Raw genomic sequence first — 5,377 nt, forward strand, 5'->3', positions numbered from 1 at the left:
TGCTGTGCTACGGTATTTTCTTTTGAAAAGCTCCCTGTGGTGTTAGAGTGGTGTCCATCTTCCATCCATCCATGAATGTTATGTTTATGGAAACTCTACTCAAGGGCAGATGTGGTTCTTAGACCCAGGTGCTTGGGGAGGTCTTCCGGATGCACAGGCATCGGATCCCAGAGTGAGTTGTCTGCCATCTGCCCTCCATGAGGACCCAAGCTCAGCGGGGAGAAAAACAGCAGAGAAATGCACTGGCCGCCTCCCCACCCACACGCCAGCTCGGCCTGCAGCGCCCGCTCCTGGGACTACAAAGCTTCTGCTGGGCCTCGGCTCCCACCTTGGTGGGGGACCCTCCAATCTGTTCACAGAACTGAGACCCAACTATAAAAATGCAAATCTGACCCAGTTCTGGCTTTGTGCAAAATCCTTTGCTCACTTCAAGAACACGTGAAGCCTTTCTGGCGCCTGCCCCTGGCACCCGGTCCTCCTAGGGCCTTTGCATGTGCTGGCTGCTGTGTGCGTCACGTTCCTGCACAGTGGTGGGGGGACAGCGGCCCCCAAAGGAATCAGGGTCCTAAGTCCTGGAACCTGTGAACGTTCCCCTATGCGGTAAGAAAGGTGACTCCCGAGGACTGCCCAGGTGGGCCCTCTATGCCATCACCTGCATCCGAAGATGAAGGACACAGAAGCAGAAGGCCCCCAAGCCCTGGAGCAGGGCGCTACACACCCACAGGGGAGGAGGCGGTGCCAGGGAACAAGGCGTGCAGGCCTGCAGCTCTGGGCACCCCAACAGGCCACAAGGGACTCTCCTGGAGCAAACCCTCTGGCCTCAGCCCATGGCTTCTGCCTCCAGAACTGTGGGAGAGCGAGTATGGTTTCCAGTCCCAGGTGTGTGGTCAGTGTCACAGTGGCCACGGGACACAGGCACCTTCCTTAGCTCTGACCCAGAGAGACGTCATTTCCTCAGGAAAACGCCACCTGGTTTCTAGGTCCGCAAAGTTCCCTCTGTCAGGGGCTCTCGGGACACCCTATGTCCTCTCTCCATCATCCTGGTGTCTCTCCCTGCAGCTACCTGTGTGGTTGACTTGGGAGGCTTTTCCTCACTCAGCTGCAAATTCCATGGGGGCAGCAGCTGTGGGCTGGGCTCATATGCAGCACCAGCAGCAGCGCACCCGGCTGCACCCCGACAGCAGGCGCTCAAGAAATGCTTGTTGCTGAATGACCTAAGTGCAGTATTCCCCTGCCAGCCATCCAGACCAAGGGCAGATCGTGCAGGATTCCCTAGCCTGCTCTATGGTACTCAGCCAAGAGTAAGAGCATGAAGAGGCAGCTATGGGCTTCAGACTAGGAGCCACATGAGCATCTGTGCACCAAAGCGTAGCATCCATTGGGAAATTTCCACTCGAGTGCGTCAGATGAAACGGAAAAGTGCTCTTTCGTTAATAAGTGCAACCTTGAGTAAATTGTTCCTATCTGTGCTCCCAGTTTCTTTGGCAGATTCTTTTCCTCTCAAAATAATTGGTTGGTATTTTCAAAATTGAACATGGGCTCTGGTTGGCAGGCAGCTTTGCAATGTGTAGAGGCTGAGATGGGAAGAGAAACAGGCAAAAGGAAGAATTCGTCTCTGTGCTTATGCGGGACAGAGGACAGAAACCCATCAAGGCTCCTTCCCGCGTGGCCAGTGCGGAATTCTGTTCCACATGCACTGGGTCGCTCTTTGTGATCTAAGACTTAAGATGCCGTAAGGCTCTCAGACTTGACTTAAAACCCATTGCATGGCCTTTGTTTTAGAGAATGCTGGGCATGGGAAGGACAACGTGGGTGGGACGTCAGGACCCCCATAGGCACAAACCCTCATGGGTCATTTTTTTCTTTGAGATGGAGTCTTGCTCTGTCACCAGTCTGGAGTGCAGTGGCGTGATCTCCTCACTGCAACCTCTGCCTCCTGGGGATCAAGCGATTCTCTTGCCTCAGCCTCCTGAGCAGCTAGGATTACAGGCGTGTACCACTATGCCCGGCTAATCTTTGTATTTTTAGTAGAGACGGGGTTTCACCATGTTGATCAGGTTGGTCTTGAACTCCTGAGCTCGTGATCTGCCCGCCTCAGCCTCCCAAAATGCTGGGATTACAGGCATGAGCCACCATGCCCGGCCCTCAAGGGTTTTTTTTCCAACTGAATCAGTCTTTCCCTGCAGCCCACCCTGAGGTGGGGAATTATTGTCGCTCCTTCAAAGAACGACATCAACCGCTTAATGGCAAAAGAATTCTGCAGACAAAGCAGCTCTCCCATGAGGCTGATTTGTGCCCGCACGCATGAGCTCTGGTCCTGTCAGCCTACGGCCGACCAGGGTGTTGAGCAGCACCGCCCTGCCGCCTGGGCCACGCCCCGACCCTGCACTCCTTGACAGCTGAGGGACGGAAGAGGCGGCCTTTGCTGGAGCTTAGATACACCTTTCCTGAAGTCTCTCATTACCTAGATGGTATCTGAAGCCAGAATTAGCTTCTAAAAATAGCAAGTTACTCCGGCCTTGCCTCAGGCAATTATTCAAAGTAGCACTGACAAGAAGGCTGAGCCTTAGCGTGGCCCTGCCGGCCATCAGTGTCCCCCGGAGGTGCCCCCCCAGCCTCAGGGTGGGAGGAAGGATGGCAGAGGGCTGTGTCCTGGGCCTAGCACCTGGACGGCAGCTGCGAGTGGGACCCGTCAGGCAGAGCCCATGACCCAGCCATCCTCACTGCACGATGGATGTGCCCGGCAGACACCACCCCCTGCAAGGGCACACAGGCCATCCTGCTAGGAAATTCCCACGGGAGGGAGGGCCCCAGGCTACAGTTCAAACCTCACCAGCACTTTGCTCCATTGTGTGTAATTATTGGTAAAAGATAAGGTGGCGTTTGCTACAGCGTTAAGGTAGAAAAAAGCCACTGCCTTCCCTGTGGGGACCACCTTGCTCTGTGAATCTGCAGGGAGCCAGTTGTCCTATGAGGGTGTCCCTCATGCAGCTGAGCCGCTGCTGAAATCAGTGGCCAGATGGGGCAGGGAGTGGCGGGCCCGTCCCTGTCACAGAAAGGAACCCACAGCAAGGTGCAGCCGCTGGCTCAGGCAGTACCACGTCACGTGCGGGGCGTGAGGGTGGAGGCGTGCGTGGGCGTCTACAAGGTGCTAAAGGAGAGCAAAGCCAGTGATGCCCCGACCCTAACAACATTCTCTCCACAGGGGTCAAGTGTGGGACCCAAGGAAGTCCTGGGAACGAACCGGGCCAGCCTCTGCAAGGCCACCACAGCACTGGGAGAAGCCCACGAAGCAGATGGCCAAGATGCGCCCCTCAGCTGCAGTAGGAGGCTGAGGCTCAGAGGCACTGGCGGCTGCAGCCAACCTTACGGCCTCTCCATTCCCTTCCCTGTACAGGAACTCAGCTGCCAAGGAAGAACCTGGAACAGAACTGCTGTTTTTCAAGGTTCTGTGCCAAGCTGAACAAAGGAGTCTCTAACAGGACTGGGAGTTTTCACTGCAAACCCCGGTGCTGGCCTGGACGTGAGGATCTAAGGTAGAGGCCGCGGCTGCTGTTCGGGAGGCACCGGGCAGCTGAGTCACTGATGTGATCCCCACATGCATGGGCACCGTCCTGTCGGCAGCTGAGCGAGGACCCTCTCTGCAGCAAAGGTCCGTGAACTACCACAGGTCCTCACGTCTAGCACACGGCCGCAGAGCGGGTCAGTGCGGCGCCACCATGCAGCTGTCAGCACCACACCCGGGTGGACGCAGGGCCCACCCCCACCAAAGCACACATTGGTGAAACCGCCTGCCTGGGGGTGGGAGGAGGGTGTGATTTCAGCTGTCACATTTGATCTTAGCCAAAAAGCAGAGAACAGATGTGATTTCAGCTCCTAAAGAGTCTCTGGTCTCACCAGGAAGGCTGTGTTTCCAGGCAGTGGCCCCAGTGGGCACGGCTCTGCCCCGGAGCTCGGACTTAGCGGGCACCCACGACCCTTCCTGCAGGCTCCCACCATGCCCGGCCCTGAAAGCCTTGCTACTCAGCTTGGGCAAGAGAGGCAGCACCCAAGAAACGGCACCCGAGGCTCCCCTAGCCGAGGTGGGATAGAAATACCATCCCAAGGACGGGATCTGTCATCTCACTTTTAATCAATAAAGACAAGCTCTCCCTAACAGATGGAAGCTAAAAAATTTACCCTGTTATGGCCCATGTCACAGAAGTCAAGCTAAGGGGGGTGAAGAAAGAGTAATAATAAATCTGGCTCATTGGTGCAGAAGAAATGCCTCATTAGCATAACTGAGCAGCGGGAGGAACGGGTGCTCTTACCTGAACCAGGGCGTTCAGGCCCGTGTCGGCGCCCAGGCTGATTTCCGTGCCTGGGACATTGTTGCTAATGGTGGCCGGCACCAAACACAGGGGAATGCAAAGCTCCTGGTGGTGGCTTCGTGCCTCGGCCATGTCGCACATACTGTTGTAACCCTGAAGCAGCAGGGCCAAGCGGGTGTTAGCGGGGCAGGGGGGGCGGGTGCCGGGCACTTTCCTGCCAGCCCCAGGAACTGTGCTGAGGTCCAGAAAGGGACAGGAGGGGCTGAGTTGCCAGGTGATGCTGGTTCATGCGGGTCAAGGGGCCAAGGGGAGCTCTGGAGGCCGTGCAGGAGCAGGACAGGCCTCTGTGACACGTGGCCACCTGGGCACAGCCCATGTCCTCATGCAAGGAGGTAGTACAGTGGGGTGGGTGCCAGGCAGGCAGTGGAGCAGGTGGCAGGCGGGACAGCCCAGCTCTTGGCATCTCAGCGTAGGTGAGGGAGGCCAGGGCAGTTGGGATGTTTAAATGCAAAGCCAGTCCTATGGCTAGGCGGGTGAGGGTCAGCGGGACAGGCTCACGGCTGTAGGGAACACACCGTGACCACCTGACATGCAGAGGCGGGCCCCCACGCAGGCAGGGAAGAAGGCATGCAGCTGATCACCGCTGGGCTGAGCTTGGCCCCACGCCTGCGTCTCTGCTCTCTGCAGGGGAGCGGCCATTTCCTGCCCTGGGCCAGCCGCGCACAAAGCCCACAAAACTGCACAGGCAAGCGAGAACCCCAGTCCGTCTGGGGTACCGCTGGGAAACAGGCTCTGATGTCGGAAAGGGGAGCGGTTCTCCAGCCCGTGCCATGGTTTTTTCCGACTCCACCTCAGTGTTAACCACGGGAACAGCCAGACGGGTCCTCGCATCCACTGTTCCCACCTCCAGGCGCCCCCACACAGCAGCCGGGTGTTCTCATCCACTTGGTGGCAAAGCCAACTACTGATGGCCTTGGCCGTGTCCCTCCTGCTGTGACCATCCCCACGCCCACTGCAGAACCACGTCCCGCCTGCTGTGACCATCCCCACGTCTACTGCAGAACCAC

Source organism: Sapajus apella, unplaced genomic scaffold, assembly GCF_009761245.1.
Source record: "Sapajus apella isolate SASKATOON/1434 unplaced genomic scaffold, GSC_monkey_1.0 scaffold942, whole genome shotgun sequence".
Taxonomy (NCBI): Eukaryota; Metazoa; Chordata; class Mammalia; order Primates; family Cebidae; genus Sapajus; species Sapajus apella.